The following is a 21,586-nucleotide window of genomic DNA, read 5'->3' as shown; positions in this document are numbered from 1 at the left end:
GACTCGCAGTCCAACATTCTTTTACGACTCAAACAGAACTGCCATTCAGCTGATAGCTTATAGAATCTTGCAGCAGTATCCTGGGAATGGCTGAGCCTGGATTCTGGGTAGGAGTGATATGATCACTCCTGCTCAAGTCATGAGGAAGCCAAGGAGTAACGTCCGAATACCCCCTGAAAAACGGAATGGACACTTGCCCTTGAGCTCTGAGAGTGACCCCTATACTATTACTCTATAGGGTAATCCTTTTTTGTCCTCTTTTTTCTGTACAATGTTCTTAAAAGGGTAAGCATTTTTCAAAAAACATAAATTTATTTATTTATTTTTGGCTGTGTTGGGTCTTCACTGCTGCACACGGGCTTTCTCTGGTTGCAGCGAGCGGGGGCTACTCTTCATTGCAGTGCGTGGGCTTCTCACTGTGGTGGCTTCTCTTGTTGCAGAGTACGGGCTCTAGGCACACAGGATTCAGTAGTTGTGTCTCGTGGGCTCTAGAGTGCAGGCTCAGTAGTTGTGGCACACAGGCTTAGTTGCTGTGTGGCATGTGGGTTCTTCCCGGATCAGGGCTCGAACCCATGTCCCTTGTATTGGAAGGTGGATTCTTAACCACTGCACCACCAGTGAAGCCCAAAGGGTAAGCATTTTATAAAGGAAAAAGAAAACTGCTGCTGGAATGCTCTATCTGTTAAAGAGATGCTCTCTCTAGTGATCTGTATTCAAGTCCCACTCCAGCCTAAGAAATACTCTGAAATCTAAGCAAATTCTGGGCCCAAGCAGCTCCATTTCCCCACCTTGTGACTCTAGAAGACAAATCTCTGAGTCTCAGTTTTTCCATTCAAACTATGCAAAATTGCCTTTTTTTAAAAAGAAAATTAATTAATTATTTTTATTTTTGGCTGTGTTGGGTCTTTGTTTCTGTGCGAGGGCCCTCTCCAGTTGTGGCAAGCGGGGGCCGCTCTTCATCGCGGTGTGCGGGCCTCTCACTATCGTGCCCTCTCTTGTTGTGGAGCACAAGCTCCAGATGCGCAGGCTCAGTAGTTGTGGCTCACAGGCCCAGTTGCTCCGCGGCATGTGGGATCCTCCCAGACCAGGGCTCGAACCCGTGTCCCCTGCATTGGCAGGCGGACTCTCAACCACTGCGCCACCAGGGAAACCCCTGCCTTTCTTTTTTCTTTTTACATTATCACATGAGATAAAAACGCTTAACAATAAGTAGTAAAGTTTATACAGCAAACACCTATCTCGGTCCCAGGTACTATTCAGAGAGTCTCACACATGATAGGTCATTTATTCTCCACAAAGCTGTAAGGTGAGGTAGGTAACATAGCTATCCCTATTTTACAGACAGAAAGCTGAGGCACAGAGATTAAGACTTTGCCCAGGGTCACACAGCTGGGGTGGGACCTGAGCCCAAACAGTCTGGCTTCAGTGCCCACGTGCTCTCAAACACCGTGACACTGCCTTGGAAGGGAAGTGAGAAACCAGACCCACTCCTTCACCTGAGACGAGGGCCTGGCAGTCTCCGTCCCTCCCTTCAGCACCTGGGGGCTGCCTAGTTCCCTGTGCCATCCTGCCACCACTCTCAACCCTGCTCTGGGCCAGCTTCTCTAGGAAGTCTGCACCTAAAACAAAACAAAATGAAACAAAAACCAGGTGAACTCTATCTTACTTGTTCATCTATTTAGTTTGGAACTTAATCTATTAAAGATTCAACCTCATTTCTCTTCTTGGCAAAGACTAGATTGTAAACCCTGTAAGATCATTTCTCTATGGCATACGCTCTACCAGCAGCATTTAGGGATTAGCACGTGGTGAGAGATCAAAATGTTCCTTGAATAAATACATGAGTGAAAACAATTCTTAATAGCGCCATACAAATTAATAATGCTGCTGGACTTCGAGGAAAAAAGAATTCAGTAATGCCGTCATCATTCAACAAATGTATATGCGTGCTAACCATGCACCAAGCACTGCTCTGGGAGTTGAGGCTACAGCAATAAACGAGAGGTAATTCCTGAACTCCTAGAGCTTACATTCTAGGGAGGGAGGAAGGGTCACAATAAGCAAAATAAAATATATAGGATGCTAGATAGTAATTTAGTGTTATTACCCTAACCCTATCATTCAAGGTCCCTAAGATTGGAAGGGCCTGTGTCTGGTGTACAGATGTGGGGATAGGGTGGGAGCCTACTGCTGCTAACAGTTGGCAAGCACCGACGTGAAGGTAGGGAAATGACTCAAGAACAGAACCAGGGATGTTTGATGGAAGCTTTACTACAAATTCCTGAAGGACACAGCCACATGGTCCCATCTGTGTCCCCAGCACATGGCAGGCACTGAGTGAACACTTCATGATGGTACAGGGCATCTGGGGACTGCAGGAAGGGAAAATGGGAAGCCCCATGCCTCTATATGCTCTGCACCACCATGCCAGATGAGAAAGGGTCAAGGCAATAGTTGACGAAAATTAATCAAGAAAAAATATTATTCAGAATACACTTTATCCAGCACAGATGTCTCAATACCTGTGTCAATTTTTGAAAGGATTATCTTTACTTCATTTACTTCAAGGGCTTCATTCCCCTTGGAGTCCCTTGCAATGCAACAAAATTACTTCTTAAATCAAATCAAGAAGCATTTCCTGTGTACTTACAATGTGCCTTGCTTTGTGCTGGGCCCTAAGGAGGTTAACTCAAGGACGCCCCATGATTCTTGCACTTGAGAAATTTATAATCACACTGGTAGAATAACACACAAATGTAAATCTGGATGAGTTAGGGAAGATTTCAAGAGGAGACAGTAGACTATGGACAGGCAGAGACTGGAAGAAAAGTGGGGCAGGCAGAAAAGAAAATGATGGTGAACCACAAGGAGCCTCGAGGACAGGTTAAGGGGGATGGCACACACCTAGCCAGCACCGGGCAGCCGCTGTGGGTTTCTGTGTGATGAGTATTTGACATGAGTAGTGTTCAGGAAGATGAGCCAGGCTGTTAAATGATTTGCAGGATGGAACTGAGATGAAGAGTCAAGAGGCAGGGGGACCAGTGAAGTAGCCTACAGTGAGTTCAGGTGAGAGGTCAGGACCTGTTCTGAGTGTAAGACAACTGAAGTCCTGATAGTGGTTGTTTTAATGAAGGGCTCCTTGTAGCTCTTCCCGCTCCTTTGAGCATCAGAGGTGTCATGTTTACGGCACATATGGCTGACACTCAGAAAAGATCAGCTAAATAGATGGCAATCGACATGGAAAAAGAAGTGCTTGCCTTCCAGCTAGGCCCTTTCAGCTCTAACCAACCCCACAGCATCATTCAGCCAGCATTTAGGGAAATGATCGGGAAAAGGAGTGTTGCAGCTGTCTCACCAATGGATCCAGAAATACTCACAGCACATCCAGGGCAGCTGCAATCAATGTATAGCTCTAATGTATCCTGGGTCTGACATCTTGGCTTCCAGAACTTTTTTTCACATAGGTATCCTGATCTTAGGAGAACCATCGCCCTCTGGTAGTGCCCAGTGCCAGGTTAAACCCACAGGGGAAAAGAGCAGACAGCTGCCTACTCTGTGGTAGGACATGGAGTGGGGGGCATCATCAATCCTCCCTGACCCCAAGAGGCTCCCCAGTGCTACTGCAATCACTCCTCCTTCCAAAGACACTAGTTACAAGAAGCCCCCCATTCAAATGCAAGTGTTATCAGGGACCATTAAAACATTAACCTATTAACATCCATCAACAATTTAGCGTCAGTTTATCAGGAAAGGCAGCAATAGGGAGCTGATTCTAAGGAGTCAGGAAAAGACTCTGAGTTCACTCACTCATTCACTAACATCTGATAAAGGCCTATTATGTACGAAGCACTGCACTAGACACAGGAACACTGACCTTAAAAGGACCAAAAGAGGTCTTTAAGACAGGAAGACAAAATGGAAGGTGTATATGGTAGCTCTAGGGAATGGCAAAGGTGGCAGGATGATGGCAAAGGTGATAGGATGATGTAATGAAAAGAGCAACAAAATGAACCAGCAGTGAGTTTTAATCTCTGCCCTGCTACTAATATGTGACACTGAACAAGCCACTTTCCTTGCCAGGATTTAGTGTCCTCAATTGGAAAAGGCTGAATTAGGATCATCCTTGTGTCTGTCAAGCTTCTAAGGGATTGCCAGCCACTGAAGCAGCACAAAATATAAACACTGACTGCTTTGCAAATCTGATCAGCTAGGGCTAGCCCTGACTGGGGCTTCCCGCTACCAGCCAGAGCAGTCTGGACTTCCTATACACAGTCCCTGGGGGTCATCACCAAGTGGGATTCTTCTGACATCCACATCTACCCACTGCTTCAAACCAGACTACTCTAGCATGTTTGAACCCACATCTGTCCCCAAATCACTCTAGTCTCTCATGGGCCTTTGAGCTAAGGATATTAGGGACAGGGATAGTCATCCAGGGCTACAAGGCAAGAGAGGCTTGGAGAACAAGTGGGAAGTGTGGCAAACTACTGTTCACTCTTGTAAATTCTCCCCAGGGTTGGAAAATTCTTATCTCACAGATTTTTGTCTGAGCTGGAAGGGGCCCTTAGGAATAACCTGGTCCAGGTTCTTCATCTGAACCTGCTGATTAATGGTAGGACCAAGTTTTAATTCCCTGATCTTCCAGCTCTAAGACTAGTGAGTGGTTTTTCAACTTTCCCATCCTGTTTCCTCTAGAGGGAGGATCCTCTTTGCCAGGCAACTCAGCTGGGGACCTAAAGCACAGCAGATGATAAACATCTTCTGTCTTTGAAAGAGAAGAGGTATAGCCATAAACAAGTATGCTCAAAATACCAAAGAAAATAGAGTTCATGTGAAATTTGAAGAATTTTAGCAAAAGGGCATAGGACAGGGATGAAAAGAAGTAGTGTGGGAGACACTGAGAATGCCATGGAGTGCTTAATGGGATTCGTCTCCTACTTGCCCCATAACCAGGTACAAACCACAAGCCCGTTGATTCTTAACCCCAGCAGCTGAACTACCCGAGGCCCAGAAAAGGGGCAACACACACAGTTTACACCTTTTATTATTCTGATAGAAATTTCTCTCCTGGGAACAGAAAGGGGTCAAAAGTCCAAAACCAAAATTATATCTCTTTATAAGTCAGAGCAAAGAAGCATTACAGCAGTTATTTTATTTATTTATTTATTTAAAAGCCTCAGTGAACAGAGCAGAGTAGGAGGTGTTAGAAAACTCACTACAAGTAATTTATTCGCTGGGAACCACAAAGACTTTCCTAAGAACAGCAAAAACACCATTGATTTCCCCAGTACCTTCCTTTCAAAGGACTCCAAACACTTCACACATATCGTTTTAAATTGTCCTCAAAGGCTCCAAAATAAGGGGTTACTATTTCCCCAGGTTCAGATGGAGAAACTAAAACATTCATGCCTGCCCTATCTGTCCAAGTCATCCTAACAGGTTCAGCTAACATCCACTGAGGGCCTGCTATGCACATGACCCATGCCAGGCAAACGGGTGATACAAAGACGAAAGATATGATCTCCATCCTCCAGCGAGGCAGAATCCAGTGGGGCATGACGGATGTGTACACAAATCCTTTTGAAATAAGGCAGCCTATGCTAGGTGCTGTAGAAAAGGTCCAAATACAGTGCCTTATTTTACCAAGTGGCACTAAAATGTGCCAAGTACTGTGCTAAGTCTTCACTACCATCATATTGTTTAAGTCAGACTATGTGTGGCTTATAGAGAAAGAAATGCGAGGTAAAGAGACTTGCCCAGAGTCTCAAGGCCGCACTATGGCAAAGCAGGGATTAGCACCCAGGTCTCTCTGGCTCCAAAGCCCATGTGATGGGAGGTAACTGCTTGGGAAAACGGTCTTTGGGGAGTTTAGCACAAAGTACCCATACCTTAGAGGTGAAGAGCAGGACACATGGGCTCTCACTAGGTTGTTGGGGAAAGGCCTGTCTCCTCAGCCCCAAATTGCATATGCATGTACTCATCCGGATCCTCCACCACAGGGACTGCTCTCGTGGATCAAGAAGCCAAAGGCAAGGGTCTTCCAAAAGGGAACAGAGATCTCTCTGAGCAAAGAAAGACTGCAAGGTCCTGAGCACTTCATCTTCTGTTGGTGGGCACTGAAAGTGGATCCAGGCCAGAGGGTGTGGGATCCCCTGGCTGGCTGTGACAGAAAGTCTACAGCCTGTGCGAGCAGGGCATGGTGGTCATGGTATACATACCAGCAGAGCATCCTTTTCTCAGAGCTGGAGTGGAACTCCTGCAGGGGAAGGAGCCCCCTGCTGGAGGTCCCTAGAGAAGGGCCTGGCCTGGAGATAGCTCTGCAGAGCTCACCTGGTGGGGGTAACCTCTGCCTCGTTTGCTAAGGTTCCATTTTGGAGGCTAAGGAACAAAGTGTCAGATTTGGAGGAAGAAGAGCTTATGCGGCACCAGGCTACTGTCCCCAGACCAGACAGGTTAGAGTGCATAGTCAGCCCTGGGGAATCCCTGGGTCTTAGCAAGGGTCAGGTTAATATATAGCTCTATATTAAGGCTCCAGGACAAGAAAGAGATGGCGGAAGGAGCAGGTCCTCCAAACTCTGGAAGGAAAGTTGGGCCTGGAACTAAGGAAGCCCAGTCGCCAGCCTAGCAGTCTTCCCATTTAACACGTGTGATCCTTCTGCAATTGTTTTCAAATCTTAATTTCGACCTAACAACAACAAAAATCCTTTGATGGATAAAAGTAAAAGAAAAGTGTTAACAAAGTGTGTGTGAGAGAAAGGGGATAATGAATAATTATATCAAAATACCCAAATAAGGGAAGCTCTATACTTTCTGGCAGCCATGGCAATAGGAAAGCAGGATTGTTACATCATTCTCATTGTTAAATCAAGGGAAGCATAGAAGTTCATCAGGGCAGAGAAAGTTCTTAATTCTCAGTGCAGAGAGACTCATATATACACAAGCGAATGTGTACCTGCACACATACACATACACTTACCCCATTTCTCTTTCCAAGGAACAGGGCAAGCCGCTCTCCAGAGCCCTGCTGCCTCTCTCACACCACACTACCACTGCATGCAATGAAGCACTTCAACAGTTAAAACATTTTTGTGCCAATATTTTAAGAGTGCAGAAGGTTCCAAATTACATGTAAAATAAACAATGCCAGACTGTGAAAACTCTTGGCTGCAACGTTCTCTGATGTTAACAAGAGTTTCTTTATTACTGTAACCTTTCAGAAGTGAATAAAAATTATTTCTCTGCCCTAGTTTTGCCCTCCAGTAAAAAGGAAGAGAACAGGGACCATGGAAAGAGCTGTACAATGACCTCTCATGAAGCCTAGGAGGCTGGGAAGGGGGCAGTTTAAAACACAAAGCCTTCCATATATGTTTCTAGTCAAAGGTTAGAAATTTAGTTTGTGCTGTGCTGATCATATTGTAGAATTTCACGTTCCTAGTATTTTTATGTAACTAAAACCCTTAGGGGGACAAAAGGGCATTTTCAAGAGCCCGAACTAAGCTGCTACTATGGAGAAAACCCAAATCTTGATCATGGCTCCTTAGCCATTCAGTGAAATCTCCTGACTCAGAAACTGAGTCTGAAGTGCCCTTAAAAAACAGGGAAGAAGACCTATAGGTGGCCAGGACTTTGACAAAATGTGTTATTTTGCAGACTTTTGAGTCGATGAGCCTGTGAATACTGGACACACAGAAGGATCTCAAAATGGAGCTAGTCTGGACAGTGTTTTCACCACTGCAGGAGAAAGAGGAAAAAAGCCACCAAACAAAGGCAAACATGCTCTTGTTCTCTCACAGAACACTGCCTTTACCCACGCCATTCCTCTGCCCAGAATGTTCCTGTCTAGCAAACACTCATCCGAAAAGATACAAACCAAATGTCATCTACCCCAAGCTTTTCTCCTCTGGGCAGAGCAATTTTTAAATATCATAATCTCTTAATATTATAATTACCTGTTTATATGTTTGTCTTCTCCTACTAGACTGGGGAGTCAGGGACAATATCTTTGTCATCTTTGTATCTGTAGCAGAGTACCTGGAAACTAGCAGACCACAATAAAATGGTTGGATAGATGGGTAAAACCTTGTTTGTGTCTGGGAACAGAAATCAGACAGAGAATGATTAACTGCTAAAAAAATAGAACACAAGCTCTGGGATTTAACACAAGGCTAGCTTTTCAGACTTTCACAGAGTTGCAAATGTTAAGTCTGGAAGAGAATTTAGAAATCATCAAGCTCTCCTCCCCAGAGAGGTGAGGTGATTTGACTTACTCAAGCTCACCCAGAGAGTGGCCAGGCTGGCCAGAACTCCTTCCATTATACCACACCATCCTTTCTCTTTACTGTCAAAAATTGCAGGTATAAATATTTATTTGGCAATAAGATGAGAAATATGATTAAGACTACAAATTATGAGAATGTTATTTCATTATAAACAAATGAACAATGGATGTCACAGTAGGAATTCAAATAACTTTATATAAATTACAATATCTGAGTTGCTTAAAAAGCTAAACATAGCATACCATATGACCCAGCAATTCCACTCTTAGGTATATACCCAAGAGAACTGAAAACATATGTTCAGATAAAAACCTGTACATGAATGTTCACAGCAGCATTATTCAAAAAAACCAAAAATGGAAACAGCCCAAATGTCAATCAACTGATGAATGGATAATAATATGGGGTATATCCATACAATAGATTATCCATAAAAAGTATGAAGTACTGAAACATGCTACAACATGGATGAACCTTGAAAACATTATGCTAAGTAAAAGAAACCAGACACGAAAGACCACATATTATATGATTCCATTTATATGGAATGCCCAGAATAGGTAAATCCACAGAGACAGAAAGTAGAGTAGTGGTTACCAAGGGCTGGGGGAAAGGGGAATGGGCAATGACTGCTAACGACCATGGGCCTTCTTTCTGAGGTGATGAAAATGTCCCAGAATTAGATAGTGGAAATGGTTGCATAACATTGTGCATTTACTAGAAAAGCACATTAAAAATGCTGAATTTTATGGTATATGAATTACATCACCATTTTTTTTAATGGAAAAAAAATACAATCTCTTCCTTCTAGTAATTTAACTGAAGGAGTCAGGACCAGAGATGCTTAAGCACTCACAGGTTCTGAGTTATATGACAGTAATATAATGCAAGTTTGGGGAAGAAGTAAACACTTTTAAAATCTTAATGCTAATGCTAGAACCACAGTTTTTAGCAACGAACTTTTCAGGCAGTACACAGTAGTGATTAAGAGCATGGGCTCTAGAATCTGGCAAGTTTGGGTTCCAATCCAGGCTCTCATATTTACTGTGTAAGTCTGTTCAGTTACCTAACTGGTAGGCTAAATAATGGTCTCCCAAAAGATATCTACATCCTAATTCCTGGAACCTGTGAATGTTACCTTATATAGCAAAAAAGGACTTTACAGCTGTGATTAGGTTAAGGATCTTCAGATGGGAAGATTATCCTGGATTTCCAGGTGGGCCCTAATTGTAATCACATGCACCCTTATAAGAGGGTGGAAGAGGGTGCTTAGACCCAGATAGAAGAGGAGAATGCAATGTGCCCACAGAGGCAGAGATTGGAGTGATGTGGCCACAAGCCAAGGAATGCCAGCAGCCACCTAAAGCGAGAAAGGGGCAAAGAACAGGTTCTTCCCTAGAGCTCGGCCCTGTTAACATCTTGATTTCAGCCTAGAGAAAATGATTTCTAGCCTCCAGAAGTACGAGAATAAAGTTCTATTGTTTTAAGTCACCAAGTTTGTGCTAAGTTGTTACAGCAGCTATAGGAAACTAATATACTAACTTCTCTGATCCTTAGTTTCTCCATCTGTAAAATGAGGATAGGATTTCATGGGTAAGATTGCTGTAAAACATAAAACTGAAATGGTGCTTATAAAGTGCACAGCAAAGAGAAAGTGCTCAATAATTGTTAGCTATTACTATTGCTGACCTCTGTTTCTGTATTATGCTGAAATTCTCAACTTTCACATGTCACTAGTCCATCCCAGACCCTGCTCCTCTTAGCAAGGGGAGCAGTAAGAGCTGGCCATCAGGAAACCTGAGTTCCGTTCTTTGGTTGGTTTCTAACATAAGCTTACTCAGCTCTCCCAGAGCCAGTTTCTCCATCACTTAAATGACAGGATCAGACTAGAGCAGTGGCCCTCAAACTGGAGGCTTTGCTAAAATACAGATTGCTGGGCCTCACCTCCAGAGTTTCTCATTCAGCAAGTTCCTAAGTGATGTTGAAGCTGCTGGTGTGGGGACCACTTTGAGAATCTCTGGATTAGATTATTTCAAGGTTCTTTTCCAGTTTTAAGTCTGAGATTCTCCAGGAACATCCCATAGATGTAGCACTCCAGTAATAAACACAGCTGTATCAGGCTGAAATAGCCTTTAAACTAAGTTCTTTTCCCCGTGGGGGACAGGAGGGTATGAGGTTATATGGTAAAGACTGCTTTTAATTTTTGAACGAAGCAGAATGAAAAATCTTAAGCAATGGTGGGAACAGGAAGAGGCTGTCCCCTTATCCAACGTGCTGGCCCCATTTTAATTTATCTTAATCCCACCCTTCTTCCTTTTCACCAGACCCCTCCCCCTAATGCCCTCCTCTAGAAACACATCTAGGTGTCTCCTGAATACATTTATTGGCTTTGCACAGTATAATACCACCTTTGTTAGTCTCCCAGCCCAGCCTCTCCAAGCACAGTGTTCAGTCTCGGTGTTCCTCTACTCCTAAAAAAACACGACCAAGGAGTCTCTGAAAAATAATTGTAAAATCAACTAAGGCGAATTCAGACGATGTGGAGATATTCAGGCTCTAAATGCTGGAAAAAGAAACAAATTCAGAACATTGTTAGCATTCTCATCTGTCTTTTTTTCCCCCCTTAATCTCTATCTGTCCTGTTGAGTAGGAAACCTCTGCCGTATTGGGTTAGAAATTCTGAATAAAGGGGACTCAGGCTTGGGACTGCACTGAAGAAATGGAACAGCTCTGGATTCAAGAAAAGCTGTCCTCTTGGTCTTTGGAAGTCTTTGGTAACAAGACAGGGGAGAAGGAACCTGCCATGAAGTTGATTTCCACTTCCCCCTCACCCCCAGACGTATCATCGTACAGTAAAGCAGACACTGGACTGGGAATCAGCATACCCTAGTTTTTGGTCCTCATTTTGCTGTTTTCTAGCTGCACGACCTTGGGCAAATCAATTAACTTCTCTGGGACTCCATTTCCTCACCACAGAAGTGAGAGGGTGGGAACAAATCTATAGTCCTTAACCTGAGATGGGCATCAGAAATCTTCTGGGGAAGTTTTTCAAAATACACACACCTCAGCACCTTCAGACCCAGAGAATCTCTGAGGCTCCCAGTCTAATGTTCTAAGGTTCATCTATCCTATAAAGTGGATTAAAAGTATAAATGATGAGAGAGCCAGGGAATCCATGAGGCAGGTCACAGAGAGAAAAATGAACTTTTTTTGGGGGGGTGGGGGGATGGGTCAGAGAAATTGAATCCAGGTGCCATAAGAGATCATTAATTCAGTATTTGGGAGATAGTGCTGGCCAGACATTAATAATAGAAGAATATACATACACCCAACAAGTATCTGAGGGGTGACTACATTAGGCACTCTGTGTTAAGCACTAGGGATCCTAGGATCCTTATCCCATCTAATGGGCATGACCTACACAAACCCGTAATTACAGTACAGCATGGTAAGTCCTATCTCAGAAGTTTGTGCGAAGTGCTGGAGGAATACAGACAAGGGAGTGTCCAAATATACTAATATTACTGGGGGGTGCTGGGAAAAGCTCCTTGGAAGAGGTACTATCCAGTTGTGTCTTACAGTGCCATGAGCAGAGGAGACAGGGTTAAGACCACTTCAGACAGAGGGAACTGCATGCACGAAGGCTCAGAAGCATAAAGGAACATGGAATATTATAGCACCAGTGAAAACGAGGCATGAGTGGAACATGTGTTAGAGTGTGTGTGTGCACACGCTCAAGTATGAACATTTGCATGTAGGAGAAGTTTGCTGGAAATTATACTAGAAAGGTGGGTTGGGGCCAGAATGTGAAGGCCTCTCCCCCAATTTTTCACTTTGTAAAGCTTCAAACTTATTATTTTTTTTAAGGTGTAAGATTAATACAGCAAAAGGTTGTTGTATTACAACCAAGAAGGTTCTCCGATATAACTGTGAAGGGTTCTTTATGCCATTGCTAAAAAGTTTGAATTTTGTCCCTCAGAGATTTCTAGACAGAAGGGATATGATCAGATGTGGGATTTAAAAAGAATACCTCTGGCAGCTTAAATGGTGGCAGGTTCACTAGAGGGGGAAAGTCCAGGAACTAGTTAGGAGGCCATGTCCAATAAAGGACAGATGATGAGGAACTGACATGAAGCAATGGAACAGAGGAGAGGATAAAATCCTGAGATATTTTGGGCAGAAAAGTGACAAGACAACTCGATGCAGAGGATGAGGCAGGAGTTGAGGACATTCTAAGAATTCTAGCTTGGGGGGCTGGACTGGTGGTGATGACCTTAGATGTGAGACAGGAAAACACAGGAAGAACAGGTTCATGGAGCTCTTTATCCCATCTCCTGAGTGAGATTTATTTAGGAGTAGCACTAGTGACCCCTGAAAGAGAGGTGTGGAAAATGGCTTTAGCTGTGCCCGATGCACACAGCTCTAAGCAGTATTCTGACTATGGTACAAAAGATACCAAATGCAACCGGGCACCCAGAGAGATTGGAGGCAAAAGAAATGTGATGCATTGGAGAGGTAAACAGTTCTGCAGTGATGAGCTGAACTGGGAGTACTTAGCATGAGGGGTACTTAAGAAGGTATTAGGGGAAGGCAGGACTACACATGCACTGAGTCAGCCAGGGCTTTGTAAAATGGATTTAGGTCACTGTTTCTCCTACAGAAATTCCAGGAGGCAAACTGAAGATAAAAAAGTGGATGAAATTCACTTATTTATTCAGTCAAGAAACATTTACTGAATGCCTACTAAACACAAAGCTCCACTGAGGCACCACAGGAATACAAAGACAAACAAGTAAGAATTAGACCTCAGGAAACTCACAATCTACAGCTGAACATAAAAATGGCCATGAGAGAGATAAATGACCATGTGCATAGACAGCAGTTTCACGCTTTATTTAATTTCAAATACAGAAACGTTTATAACTTCTCTTTTAGGGACACTCCCTGAAGTGGAGTGAATCCAGTACGCCACTCAGAAGGTCAAATGACCTGAGCCATCAGACTGGCATTCTGTTTGTATGCACCCAGGCATCCAGTCAGTTAGAAAACCACCTAAAGCATACACTCTATGCACTCTTGCTACCTCTTAAGGCCTGAGGATAAGAAACTTGCGTACAGAAAGGAACGCATCTATTAGAGGTACATCTTCAGCTGGCTCAAATTCATGGGCCAATTCCAAAATGGAATTGCTCTACCTTCTAAGAATTTAGTCTTCTCTCCCCTAATAAATAAGTATCCACTCCAACATCTTAGGACATTTTAAAAATGTTCAAAAGAACGATTGCTATTGGAAAACAAACATGTATTCTTACTTTACAAGCTTCGAGCCCATGGGATTGCTCTGTATTTACACTCCACCATTCATATTACTGGCCACAAAAACTATATCTTTAAAGTGGTCCTTGCCTTTTAAAACAATACCTTTGGCAGTGAGTTTTAATTCTGACCTAGAGATGCAAAGTATAGCAAAATTTTTACCTCATGGTAAAACAAAGGAGTTTGATTGAAGATTTTTGTGGGGGGAAGGAAGAGATGGGAATGGAATTAGAGGTCTGGAAGGAAATTTCCAGAAATCTAAAGTACATGTAATTCTTATTTCTACTACCTTTTATAGATTTAAGGCTTTTCTGGTTTAGAAATATAATGTACCTTATTTACAAATTGTTTCTTTTTAATCAAATAATCCCACTAGAAGATGAGAAATCATGGACAAAGAAAAAGAAAAATTGAGAGTGGAGACAACTTCTCATTTCTTTTTCTTCCAATATTTAAGACTAATGAGCAAACAAATATCCTCAGAATAAAAAGGATACCTCCTCACCCTACTTTTCCCAACACTTATAGTGGGCTTCCAGAACCATCTCCTTTCATCAGATATTTACCAGGCATACGTTCTGCCAAGGAGCAATGACTGGCACTTTGGAGAATACAAAGAGGGATGCATGTGATCTCGCCCCCCAGGAATCCACCCAGAAGGCAGTCAATACATGAACGACACTGATGCAAAAGAGAAACAGTAAAAGCCAGAAGAAGGGTAAAGATAAATTATTAAGGTACTAACAGCTAGGGGAAACCGGGATTGGCTTCCAATTTGAAGTGGAGGGACATGAAGGAATTGCGGCTGGCATGTTAGGGCAATCTAGGTATATGCACCACATGAGAAAAGACACAAGACAGGAAGAGCAAAACATTCAGCTTGGCTGCAGTGAAAAGTACGTGAGGCGGGCTTCCCTGGTGGCGCAGTGGTTGAGAGTCCACCTGCCAATGCAGGGGATGCGGGTTCATGCCCCAGTCCAGGAAGATCCCACATGCCGCGGAGCGGTTGGACCCGTGGGCCATGGCCGCTGAGCCTGCGTGTCTGGAACCTGTGCTCTGCAACGGGAGAGGCCACGCGGTAAGAGGCCCACGTACCGCAAAATAATAAATAAATAAATAAAAGTATGTGAGGCAAAGATGGAATGTGATGTTCACCGAGTGCTTCCTATGTACCAGACACATGTGTAGAAGTTTCTCATATTTAAGGTTCAAGAAGAGTTGGGGAAATGAGTTTGGAAAGGTAGTCTGGAGTATGATCAGAGGACTTTACAAAGCAAAATGCTAGTTTTGAAAAGCAAAGTAGAATTTTACAAAGGAGTCCAATTCAGCCCACAGCTCCTCCACCTCTTTCCAGGCCCTCTGCACCATTCCATCAAGCAGCTCTGCTACAGAGAGAGCAGGAGACCATGAGCTGACCGGAGGTTCATCCTTATTCAGAAAAGCAGCGAGCAAGAAGTCACCTGACATCCTGCTGAAGCCAACTGTCATGCCAGGGACCACTGACAGAGATAAACTTGCAATTTCTTAACTAAAGCCCATCCCCACCCACTCCTACCTTGTCTCCACAGTTTGGAAAGCTTAAACCTGCTTATTGTAAGCCACAAGGTGGAGATGTCTGGCAGGGCAGAACTGAAAGGAAGTCGTTTAGCCAGCCTAAAGTTACCATTAACACTTTGAGCCACTGCCTTGAGCTAATTTTTATGTTTGTTTTTTAAGTTTGGTTGAAATGTCACAAATGGAAAAATTAAGTAAAGCGCTCCAGTTAGCCACAAGACTGGACACACCTGGCTGCAAACCCAGCAAAAGAAAACTTACTTCATTAGTAGGAGAGGTAGAAAGTGAAATTTACATCTGAAATCTGCCTGCACCAGGAGAAAGTGCTGAGGCCAAAGGCGCTGTCTGTTTTTACAGCTGTGTCAAGTCTTAGTTCTCTACTCTTACCAACACTCAGGAGTGAGGCAAGGGCCCAAGGAAAAATGGTCTCCAACCTCTTCAGCTGCAACTCAGCTCACAAAGGTTTTTAAGAACCAGTTAATGAAATAAAACAAGACCAGATGAGGTGATATAATGAACTTTATTTCCACAGCTAATTTATATGTTTAAATCCCAAATAATGTTTTTTTTTAAAGTCAGAACACTCTAAATTATTGATGTGATTTTTGTAACCTCAAATTTAACACTTACTTTTTATAACCAGGTTCACTGATGATATATGACGCTGCCATATTTTTCACAATAGTTGGGCTCCTAAAAAGCTGGTAAAAAGCAAATTTTTGGAAAGTGAAAATTTTCTCACCAAATGAGACTGGAACTCTAATTTCAAAGGATTTCTTGATCCAAATTTCTAATGTGTCATTAATTCGCATTCTCAATCTTCCCCACACAAATCTACTCAAGTAAAGTAATGGCCTCTAAGAATTCTTTGGCATAAGAAAAATCACCACTACATTGATCAGTCTTATAAATTCTACTTTTTATATGAGTTTTCTTAAAGATGCCAAGTAACACAGAAATAGATTTGCAAATTACCACCTTCACATCATAGGTTTTCAAAGCTGAAAAGAAACTTGGAAATCATGTAGTCACCCACCCCCCCAAGTTTTTTTTTTTTAACCAAGAAACTGAAGCATGGAGAAGAGAAAAGACTTGCCAGCCAGGGTCAGAACCAGGCCAGACTGGCTCCCTCTGGCTGCTACTTTTCTCCAGCCACATGCCATTCTTCTCCAGCCTAACCTTCTCATTTCTTTAGGTTGTACAAACGCCAAAGACTGAGGTCCCCTCTACACACACACAGTCACGCTAACAACTGAGAAGTGGCTAATGTATAATTTTCTTGCCTGTAAAAAGGGTGTCTGTTTATAGCATGAGGTTGGAAAGGGAGGAGCAAATCAGTTATAACAGAAACGTAATAATATTAATTCCCCAACTCTTTGAAATCTCTATTATTTTTTATAAATTTATTTATTTATTTATTGGCTGGGTTGGGTCTTCATTGCTGCGTGCGGGGTTTCTCTAGTTGCGGTGAGCGGAGGCTACTCTTTGTTGCGGTGCGTGGGCTTCTCACTGTGGTGGCTTCTCTTGTTGCTCGCAGAGCACGGGCTCTAGGAGCGCGGGCTCAGAAGTTGTGGTGCACCAGCTTAGTTGCTCCACGGCATGTGGGATCTTCCCAGATCAGGGATCAAACCCGTGTCCCCTGCATTGGCAGGCAGATTCTTTTTTTTTTAACATCTTTATTGGAGTATAATTGCTTTACAATGGTGTGTTACCTTCTGCTTTATAACAAAGTGAATCAGTTATACATATACATTGGTCCCCATACCTCTACCCTCTTGCATCTCCCTCCCTCCCACCCTCCCTATCCCACCCCTCTAGGTGGTCACAAAGCACCGAGCTGATCTCCCTGTGCTATGCGGCTGCTTCCCATTAGCTATCGATTTTACGTTTGGTAGTGTATATATGTCCATGCCACTCTCTCACTTTGTCGCAGCTTACCCTTCCCCCTCCCTGTGTCCTCAAGTCCACTCTCCAGTAGGTCTGCATCTTTATTCCCGTCTTGCCCCTAGGTTCTTCATGACCATTTTTTTTTGTAGATTCCATATATATGTGTTAGCATACGGTATTTGTTTTTCTCTTTCTGACTTACTTCACTCTGTATGACAGTCTCTAGGTCCATCCACCTTACTACAAATAACTCAGTTTCGTTCCTTTTTATGGCTGAGTAATATTCCATTGTATATATGTGCCACATCTTCTTTATCCATTCATCTGTTGATGGACACTTCGGTTGCTTCCATGTCCTGGCTATTGTAAATACAGCTGCAATGAACATTTTGGTACATGACTCTTTTTTTTTTTTTTTTTTTTTCCTTTTCTAATTCAGTAAACTTTATTATAGCTTTTTTTTTTTTCCTGAGGATTTACTCTTATTCTTGCCTCATCTTTCTTTTTTTTTTATGAAAGAAAAAGAATATTCATTTATTTTTAATGACTTATTAGAACAAATACCTATAGATATCATTATATATATGATATATAAATTAATTATACAATATATCATGTATTAATTATTAAAACATACTCTGGTAAATATTATATATTCAATATGAAACAGGAGGAAAGGGGGCAGGGCACAACCTTTAAAAGAATTACATAGCCCGAGGACACAACATAAACTGATTAGAACAAAATAGGTCCAAGATGGCGGACGAGTCTACTTCCACTAGACCTTGAGCCTCAGTATACACTCATTGTAACACATCAGCAAGCTAAGCGACACACCCACAGGTGCCACGACAGTTCCAAGGATGACCATAAAGGTCAAAAAGTGGGCGGTGGCTCAATTCCTAGAAATCCCCACCCCTTCCCCAAAATAGCTGGAATACTCCTCCCACTCATCAGCGTATGAAATTACTCACCCCTATAAAACTAACAACCCCATACCCTGGTGCTGCCCTCGCCTTCTTTTTTTTTTTTTATTTTTTTTATTTTTTTTTATAGGTATACCTGGATTTAATTCTCACTTCTACCGCTTGGTAGTTGGATAGCCTTAGGCAAGTTTCATACCTCCCTGAAATTCACTTAATTCAGTCTGTAAAATGGCATAATAACTTATTATAGCATCCTTTTAGGAATTTTAAATCAGTTCTTGAAATAAAAGTACACAATATATAGACAAGTATGGATTCCTCAATAGATGTTTGACCTTTCATTTCTCCAGTATCCCACCCGCATCAAATAAAGAAAAATACTTTTTAAAATTTACGAATATTTCATTGTTGTAAAGTTAAAGCCATAAAAATAATCAAATGGCCTACTATCATACCGTTAGAAGAAAAAAAAAAGGTGTTCATGAGAGTTCCATATTAGAATACAAGTTTTCCTTAGGCACCTGTTTATGTATGCTATTCTGCTCTTTACAATAAATAATTAAATTTAAAAGACTTAATTCCTCACTTTTAAGACCTTATTAGTTTACAAATTACATATTGACCTATGCTAAATTTTATACCGACCCATGCTAATGAATTCAGTACAGAAAACAAAAAACACTGCACTCAAGCAAACTACATATATATATATATATATATATATATATATATATAACTTATATGAGAATTGCTACTCCAGCTTTCTTTTGGTTTCCATTTGCATGAAATACCTTTTTCCATCCCCTTACTTTCAGTCTGTATGTGTCTCTAGGTCTGAAGTGGGTCTCTTGTAGACAGCAAATATATGGGTCTTGTTTTTGTATCCATTCAGCCAATCTGTGTCTTTTGGTGGGAGCATTTAGTCCATTTACATTTAAGGTAATTTTCGATATGTGTGTTCCCATTCCCATTTTCTTAATTGTTTGGGGTTTGTTATTGTAGGTCTTTTCCTTCTTTTGTGTTTCTTGCCTAGAGAAGTTCCTTTAGCAGTTGTTGTAGAGCTGGTTTGGTGGTGCTGAACTCTCTCAGCTTTTGATTGTCTGTAAAGGTTTTAATTTCTCCATCAAATCTGAATGAGATCCTTGCTGGGTAGAGTAATCTTGGTTGCAGGTTTTTCTCCTTCAACACTTTCAATATGTCCTGCCACTCCCTTCTGGCTTGCAGAGTTTCTGCTAAAAGATCAGCTGTTAACCTTATGGGGATTCCCTTGTGTGTTATTTGTTGTTTTTCCCTTGCTGCTTTTAATATGTTTTCTTTGTATTTAATTTTTGACAGTTTGATTAATATGTGTCTTGGCGTATTTCTCCTTGGATTTATCCTGTATGGGACTCTCTGTGCTTCCTGGACTTGATTAACTATTTCCTTTCCCATATTAGGGAAGTTTTCAACTATAATCTCTTCAAATATTTTCTCAGTCCCTTTCTTTTTCTCTTCTTCTTCTGGAACCCCTATAATTCGAATGTTGGTGCGTTTAATGTTGTCCCAGAGGTCTCTGAGACTGTCCTCAGTTCTTTTCATTCTTTTTTCTTTATTCTGCTCTGCAGTAGTTATTTCCACTATTTTATCTTCCAGGTCACTTATCCGTTCTTCTGCCTCAGTTATTCTGCTATTGATCCCATCTAGAGTACTTTTAATTTCATTTATTGTGTTGTTCATCGTTGCTTGTTTCATCTTTAGTTCTTCTAGGTCCTTGTTAACTGATTCTTGCATTTTGTCCATTCTATTGTCCATTCTATCTCCAAGATTTCGGATCAACCTTACTATCATTATTCTGAATTCTTTTTCCAGTAGACTGCCTATTTCCTCTTCATTTGTTAGGTCTGGTGGGTTTTTATCTTGCACCTTCATCTGCTGTGTGTTTTACTGTCTTTTCATTTTGCTTATCTTACTGTGTTTGTGGTCTCCTTTTTTGCAGGCTGAAGGTTCGTAGTTCCTGTTGTTTTTTGTGTCTGTCCCCAGTGGCTAAGGTTGGTTCAGTGGGTTGTGTCGGCTTCCTGGTGGAGGGTACTAGTGCCTGTGTTCTGGTGGATGAGGCTGGATCTTGTCTTTCTGGTGGGCAGGTCCACGTCTGGTGGTGTGTTTTGGGGTGTCTGTAGACTTATTATGATTTTGGGCAGCCTCTCTGCTAATGGGTGGGGTTGTGTTCCTGTCTTGCTAGTTGTTTGGCATAGGATGTCCAGCACTGTAGCTTGCTGGTCGTTGAGTGAAGCTGGGTGCTGGCGTTGAGATGGAGATCTCTCGGAGATTTTTGCTGTTTGATATTATGTGCAGCTGGGAGGCCTCTTGTGGACCAGTGTCCTGAAGTTGGCTCTCCCACCTCAGAGGCACAGCACTGACTCCTGGCTGCAGCACCAAGAGCCTTTCATCCACAGGGCTCCTTAATTTGGGATGATTCGTTGACTATTCAGGTATTCCACAGATGCAGGGTATATCAAGTTGATTGTGGAGCTTTAATCCGCTGCTTCTGAGGCTGCTGGGAGAGATTTCCCTTTCTCTTCTTTGTTCTCACAGCTCCCAGGGGCTCAGCTTTGGATTTGGCCCCGCCTGTGCGTGTAGGTCGCCGGAGGGCGTCTGTTCTTTGCTCAGACAGGACGGGGTTAAATGAGCCGCTGATTCGGAGGCTCTGGCTCACTCAGGCCGGGGGGGTAGGGAGGGTCACGGAGTGTGGGGCGGGCCTGCAGCGGCAGAGGCCGGCGTGACGTTGCAGCCTGAGGCGCGCCGTGCGATCTCCCGGGCGAGTTGTCCCTGGATCCCGGGACCCTGGCAGTGGCGGGCTGCACAGGCTCCCCGGAAGGGCGTGTGGCTAGTGACCTGTGTTCGCACACAGGCCTCCTGGTGGCGGCAGCAGCGGCCTTAGCGTCTCATGTCTGTCTCTGGGCTCCGCACTTTTAGCCGCGGCTCGCGCCCGTCCCTGGAGCTCTCTCAAGCAGCGTTCTTAATCCCCTCTCCTCGTGCACCAGGAAACAAAGAGGGACGTAAAAGTCTCTTGCCTCTTCGGCAGGTCCAGACTTTTCCCCGGACTCTCTCCCGGCTAGCCGCGGTGCACTAACGCCCTGCAGGCTGTGTTCACGCCGCCAACCTCAGTCCTCTCCCGGCGCTCCAACAAAAGCCGGAGCCTCAGCTCCCAGTCCCGCCCGCCCCGGCGGGCGAGCAGAAAAGCCTCTCGGCTGGTGAGTTCCGGTCGGCCCGATCCTCTGCGCTGGAATCTGTCCGCTTTGCCCTCCGCACCCCTGTTGCTGTGCTCTCCTCCGCGGCTCCCAAGCTCCCCCACTCCGCCTCCCGAAGTCTCCACCCGCGAAGGGGCTTCCTAGTGTGTGGACACTTTTCCTCCTTCACAGCTCTCTCCCGCTGGTGCAGGACCCGTCCCTATCCTTTTGTCTCTGTTTAGTTTTTTCTTTTGCCCTAACCAGGTACGTGGGGGGTTCCTTGCCTTTTGGGAGGTCTGAGGTCTTCTGCCAGCGTTCAGTAGGTGCTCCGTAGGAGTTGTTCCACGCGTAGATGTATTTCTGGTGTATCTGTGGGGAGGAAGGTGATCTCCGCGTCTTACTCTTCCACCATCTTCCC

At 43.3% G+C, this 21,586-nt stretch overlaps 1 protein-coding gene and 1 long non-coding RNA gene across 4 annotated transcripts in view; both read right to left on the bottom strand.

Moving 5' to 3' along the window:
• Positions 1–21,586, bottom strand: part of LOC101284834 (ubiquinol-cytochrome-c reductase complex assembly factor 1) — a 95,945-nt gene that overhangs the window by 24,356 nt on the left and 50,003 nt on the right. The window lies entirely within an intron of this gene.
• On the bottom strand, positions 1,159–8,019 carry LOC125961370 (uncharacterized). Its single transcript, XR_007472012.1, has 2 exons — positions 7,950–8,019; positions 1,159–1,619 (listed from the first exon to the last, which is right to left on the bottom strand). It is a non-coding gene; the product is annotated as an uncharacterized LOC125961370 (long non-coding RNA).

The sequence above is a fragment of the Orcinus orca genome, chromosome 16 (genome assembly GCF_937001465.1).
Source record: "Orcinus orca chromosome 16, mOrcOrc1.1, whole genome shotgun sequence".
NCBI lineage: Eukaryota > Metazoa > Chordata > Mammalia > Artiodactyla > Delphinidae > Orcinus > Orcinus orca.
This window is presented reverse-complemented; position numbering and strand designations above follow the sequence as displayed.